General features: G+C 47.1%; 1 long non-coding RNA gene across 1 annotated transcript; it reads left to right on the forward strand.

Annotated features, from left to right (window-relative positions):
* The first annotated feature begins 957 nt into the window (after positions 1-957).
* On the forward strand, positions 958-4,591 carry LOC147584207 (uncharacterized). The gene is made up of 2 exons (XR_015255237.1): positions 958-1,364; positions 3,181-4,591. It is a non-coding gene; the product is annotated as an uncharacterized LOC147584207 (long non-coding RNA).
* The last annotated feature ends 1,916 nt before the right edge of the window (positions 4,592-6,507 follow it).

Raw genomic sequence — 6,507 nt, forward strand, 5'->3', positions numbered from 1 at the left:
CGCATAGTAGGTCCTCAGGAAGTCCTAGGTAAGGGTGCTCGGTGCACGCCTGCTGAGTGAGTACACAAGGTCCTGCTTCAGCATGTGAACACTCAGGGTACAGCAAGGGATCCCGTGCCCTGAGCGTATAGAATGGAGCCCTGACGGGGCGCCTTCTAGAAGGATTGGTTACAACAGCCAGCAATAAGGAGGAGGTGCATGGCTCTTGGCATCTCACAAAGGGCTCTGTGGGTATCACGTCCTGGGAACCTACAGCAGTGCTGGGGGGGGGGGGGTTCCTCGCTATTAATCTTGCTGTCACTGTCGCTTTACAGAAGAGGGACGCTCAGGCTCAGGAATATTCAGCACCTCGTGCGAAGCTGATAACAGGACGGGGCCCGATCTGGGAAAGCTTTTTTCCTAGCTTTGAGATCTCCTACCATCCGTTTCTCTTTGAAAGAAGAGAGGAGGAGAGAGAGAGAACGTCTACGCATGTGCCTGGCTGCCAGAGTGTAACCACATGTGCCCACATGTGTGGCTATGGGCGTGGGCACACAAGAGTAAATATGGGGACCGCAGGGTGGGGAACTATTTAATCTAATCCTGAAAGGACCAGCAGAACTCTTGGGTGTCCCTCGAAGTCAAGCTTCTTTCCAGGTCACCTAAGTTTACACTTGGATAATAACACACGCGTAATTAACTGAACAAATATAATGAATCTATCTGCAGTGACATGATAGTTGGTGCTGAATCCTATTAAAGCACATTTAATTAAAAATGCATTAAACCTTCAAGCTTTGGAACACACCCTGCCCTTCTTCAAAGCCTCCCCTGCATTAAAGCCTTCCCCACTATTAACTGTGAGTCAGCGTGTGACCCTATGGGCATGACCGGGTGAGATGAAGTGGCTCTTAAATGCCTGAACCAGTCTATCACAGGCACTAATGGATTTAAATCAGGGAGATTAATTCCATTCACTCGGCTCCTTGTCTCAGAAGCAACTGTCACGCTGAGCCTAATTGCTGGAGATGGTTGACGGCTCTGGGTGGACAGCCTCCTGAAGTTGGTTTTTGGCCCATCGTCAATTATTTGGGCTTCTGTGCAGTGGGGATATAAGGATGATTAAGATCCGCAGACAACCCAACAGCCCTTGTTTACCATTAACTTCCTTCTTCTCGGCAGCCGAGTTTCTCCAGGCACCGGAGGCAGCGAGGTGCGGTGCGAGCCTGTCTGGGTTGGGACCTCAGCTCTTCCCCCCCACCCGTGTGCTATATGGCTACAGTCACGGAGGGTGTCGCAAGCTATGGTCCTCCTGGAGTGCCTTTCTCCTTCTTCTCTGCCTAATCCATTCCTACCTACCCTCCACACACTGGCTGAACGAATGGGTAAGTAAATAAATGAGAGGAGTGGCCAGCAGCCTCCAAGGGGGGAATGCGAAATCTTACACCTGCTCAGGCTCCTCTGCAGAGGGTGCGTAAAGGATGGAATTACCCTCCTTGGCTCTACACCATCCTTTGTCCGGAGCAGGCATTATTGCCAGCCCCTCTTTCTAAAGCCGGGTTCTGAGCCGCAGAAACCGAACGTGAAATTGATCAACGTCATGGAGAGATAAGGGGCAAAAAGCCAGGATTTGAACCTCCAGTCCCTTGCCTCTGTTCCATACTGCCTCTGAGTAATCTCTAGGCGCGTTGCTTATTCAGCCGCTGATTCATTAAGAGCTGCAGAAGGAGCTTCCTGCCGAGGCAGAATGGGAGAAAGCCTGTCTCTGAGCAGTGCCTGGTGGGGGGGGGGGGGGGTGGGAGAGGAGAAGGGGACAGGAGACATGACCCGGCGGCTGGGCCAGGGCTGCTGCTCCTGCCACAGATACATGCCGTGCACGGCTGACTTCATAGGCGAGGGACCTGCGCAAAAGCCAGAAGGGCCCCAGGTGCAACGCTCTGTTATCGTCTTCAACTTCTTAGTCATTTTTGATCAAGAGCCCCCTCACTTTTTATTTTGCACTGGGCCCTGTCAGTTATGCAGCCAGTCCTGGTGCTGAGGGCAGGTTCGGGGTGTGGGTCCTGCCCACCCCTCCGTGACCTTCCCTGACTCTCCAAATGCCTTACCAAGAAGCCTTTTCCTTGACGGTGGCGTCACGTCCGCCTTCCCTCGCAAAGCTGTTGACCTATGGTAAGGCACCCAGCGCACAGCAGGTGCTCAGTAACTGAGAGGCAAGGGGGTTGCCGTGGCTGTGTCAGAAGCCTGGTTCGCCACTGAGTTCTTGCAGACCGCCGAAGGCTTCTGAATTATCGGTCGTTTTTAGCTCCATGGCAAACGTGTGATCCAGCAAAGCATTTCCAGAGCTTAGTTCTGCAGAGCCTTTCATTAGCCAACAGCAAGCGCTGTGCGGTCATATTCCTTTTGGAAATGCTGCTCACCCCATCCTCACTGAGATTCACGGTATGCCTTAGCACGTTCGAGACTCTGAGAAGTCCAGCAGCAAAGACACCTTTTGACTCTGCTGATGCCAGCCTTCTCCCAATCTCAGTGGCTATGGATGCATTTTTCCTCCCTGATCCACTTATTCACATCCCACGGGATCTGGTCCCGAAAGGGTGGCGATGAAGGGGCGCCTGAGTGGCCCGTGGTTAAGCATTTGACTTGGGCTCGGGTCATGATCTCGTGGTTCATGAGTTTGAGCCCCACATCGGGCTCTGCGCTGACGTTGCGGAGCCTGCTTCGGATTCTCTGTCTCCCTCTCTCTCTGTCCCTCCCCACACCCCTCTCTCTGAAAAATAAACATTAAAAACAAGAGTGGAGATGAAGATGTGGGTGGAAGAGTGAGAGTTAACAGCAAGGAGGGAAGACAAATGTTGTAACGCGGCATCTGCACACACTCTGTCTGTGTCAAAAGGGCCAAAACTTTGTTGCTTTTGCCTTGTTGCTTTCTCCTCCCCGGGGTTTGTTAGGAACGACAGCAAGCCGGTGAGACCATCTTAGCCCGCCTGGGCTATTGCAGCAGCAGAGGACGTAACTGTCTGCAGAACGCGTTGCCCAAAGAACGGAGAGGCAGGGACTTTCTGGGCGGCGGCGAGGCGGGGGGGTGGCTGGGGACTTAACAGATGCTCATAAACAAATGAGATCACTTCGAACAAAGTAATCAAAGCATCAAATGATATAAACACCACATTAGGGTATAATGTGAATCATCCTTGTGGTCAGACATGCACAGATCAGCTGCAAAGAGCAACCTGATCCCAGAACCTCGGCTCCCATGACTGGTGTGAAACATGAACAGAAAAATGGAAGGAAGCCTGCCGACACAGACACTCTAGAAGCTGAGCTCTGACAAAGAATGCTGTCGGCAGTCCCGAGCCACACGTCTTCAAGGAAGAATGAAGTCCCGGTGCTTTTGGAGCAGAAGAGGACTTTCTAGAAGGACACACCGAGGACTGGGGAGTTTGGAGGGACTTGCCTTGCTAGCAGAGGACAAAATCAGGTCTCGGGTCCAGGTTCGTAAATGTAATTTCAACTCTTTGCATCAGGTGCTACCACTGTCAATCTCCTCGGCGCTCAGCATCCACTTGGCTTCTTCCTACAAGACTGGGGACCCTTCCCTGAGGACTCGTTGGTTGCAGAAGCTTGCTGTTCTATCACAGGATGGGCCGAAATGCCAGACAGTGTGCAACCCCAAACATTGAGATGGGGAGCTGGCGTAAATATCACACCTCGCATGCTACTCATGGGGAGGGGGCAGCTCTGAGTCGTCAACCTCACAGAGGTCCGCTGCGAGGCTGTACTCAGGTGCCCAGTTCAGCCATCGGTTCATTAATGTGAGCTGTGCTAAATCCTGTCCTTTCCTGGCTCTCTGCTGTGCGCCTCCAATTGCGTTTCCTGGGATCCTGTCCCAAATAAGCCACTTGAACTCAGAACCCTGTCTCCAAATTGGCTTCTGGGGCAATCCACCTGCAAATGACTTTCTTTTTATTGTACTCAAGTGATTTAAGGAGAGGAGACTCTGGCTCCTAGGATAAGGACACTACAGAGATGACATCTCCAGGATATGACTCCTTTGAGCAGATGGCAAATCATCTTTCCATTGTTGTCCAGTGGTTACAATAGCTGATAGGAGATGCTACGCTGCCATTCTTTTCTTCAATCCGTGACGTTTATTGATCTTCTACACTGGTCAGGCATGGGCTGGACACTGGATGTGTAGACTGGGTCAGAGCCTTCAAGGCTAGCAGGAGGACGGCAGTATTTATTCACTCATACATTCGTATACTTTCATGTAATAAATCTCTATTGAGGGCCGATTTTGTACTCAGCACTGCTGGGAATACAGAGGAGGGAAAAAAAAGATATCATTTCTAGCCTCAGCTTACCATCCAGCAAAAGAGAAACCCTTGAAACAGATAACACAGTCCTTGGACAAGCACCATGGGAAAAAAAGTGTATGGTGGCCATGATCATATAGGAGCAGTGTACTCAGATTTAACGGGTCAGGGATGATAGCTGGTTTAAAAATTACGATCACAAAACCACGACCAAGATGTTTATCCTGTTAATTTCTTGAGACTGAGAACATATCACAGAGTATGACTAAAAGCCCTATTAAATTTCATTGATTTGAGGGAAATGGGAAGTTTTGTCAAAGTATGAATCTTATACAAAGATGCACAAAGTTTCCATTTACCATAAATCTAGGCTGCATCTTGAAATCAGTCAACTGGGAGTACAAACTACCAGGTAATTCTGAGACACGAAGCACAGTGAAGGGATGCCCTACACATCTTCTTTAACCAATTGATTGGGAATAGCTCCATTTTACAGGGGAGGACTGAGGTGGCCCAAATCATTCTCCTCTCCTGGTAATCGCTTCCCCGTAAGGGTGGTCTGAGCCTAGTGACTTGCTTCCAACAAGCAGAATATGGCAAATATGGAAGGATGTCAGTACATTGACTCAGTAATCAAATCCCTTCCAAAGAAGAGAAGCCCAGGGCCAGATGGCTTTACTGGTGAATTCTACCAAAAATTTAAAGAAGAATGAACATCAATTCTCAAACCCTCCATAAAATTGAAGGGGAGGGAACACTTTCAAAGTCATTCCATAAAGCCAGCATTGTCCTGATACCAATGACAGACAAAGACACTAAGAAAACTACAGACCAATATCCCTGATGAATATTGATGCAAAAATCCTCAAAATAAAACACTGGCAGACAGAATTCAATGACACGTTAAAAGGATTACACACCATGACCAAGTGGGATTTATTCCTGGAATTCAAGGATGGTTCAACACAGAAGAATATCAATCAATGGAATACATCATATTAACAGAATGATGGGGGGGGGAACCCACAGGATCATCACAACTGATGCAGAAAAATCACTTAATAAAATCCCATACTCTTTCATGAAATAAAAAAGCACCCAACAAGCTAGGAATAAAAGAATATCACCTCAACATCAAAAAGACCATACATGAGAAACCCACAGCCAACATGACACATAATGGTGAAAGACTAAAAGGTTTTCCTCTAAGATCGGTTCTAGACAGGTATGCCCACTTTACCACTTCTTTTCAAAATAGTACAGGAAGTCCTGGCCAGAACAATCAAGTGGAAGGAAGGAAGGAAGGAAGGAAGGAAGGAAGGAAGGAAGGTGAAAGAAAGAAAGAAAGAAAGAAAGAAAGAAAGAAAGAAAGAAAGAAAGAAAGAAAAGGAAACATTATCTCTGCTCACAGATGGCATGATCTAATACATGGAAAACCCTAAAGATCACACACACACACACACACACACACACACAAATCCTGTTAAAGCTAATACATGAATTCAGCAAAGTTGCAGGATATAAAATCAACCAGTTGTGTTTATATAGACAAACAATGAACATTCCAAAAAGGAAAGTAAGAAAACAGTTTCATTCACAAAAGCATCAATAAGAATGGAATGAACTTAACCAAAGAAGTAAAAGACCTGTATGGTGAAAACTGGAAAACATTGCTGAAAGGAACTAAAGATGACAAAAATAAATGGAAAGACATCCCATACTCGTGGGTTGGAAGACTTAATAACGTTAAGATGTCAAAATTAGCGACCTACAGATTCAATGCAGTCCTTAGCAAAATCCTAACAACTTTTTTGGCAGAAGTAGAAAAAACCCATCCTAAAATTCACACGGAATGTCAAGGAAATCCGGATAGCCCAAACAATCTTGAACAAAAGAAAAACAAACTTGAAAGTTTCACACTTCCTGAATTGAAAACTTGTCACAAAACTACAGTAATGAAAACAGTGTGGGTACAGGCATATAAAATGGCCAGCCCAGAAATAAACCTTGCTTATATGGTTAAATGATGTTGACAAGGATGCCAAAACCATTCAGTGGGAAAGAACAACCTTTTCAACAAATGGTGCTGGCAAAACTGGATATCCATGTGCAAAAGGATGAACTTGGACCCTTCCCTTACACCATTACAAAAATAAACTCAAAATGGAACGAAGACCTACACAGAAAACCTCAAGCTATAATCTTCTTGGAT

The sequence above is a fragment of the Puma concolor genome, chromosome A1 (genome assembly GCF_028749965.1).
Source record: "Puma concolor isolate L17-30 chromosome A1, mPumCon1.1.hap2, whole genome shotgun sequence".
In the NCBI taxonomy this organism is placed as follows: Eukaryota; Metazoa; Chordata; class Mammalia; order Carnivora; family Felidae; genus Puma; species Puma concolor.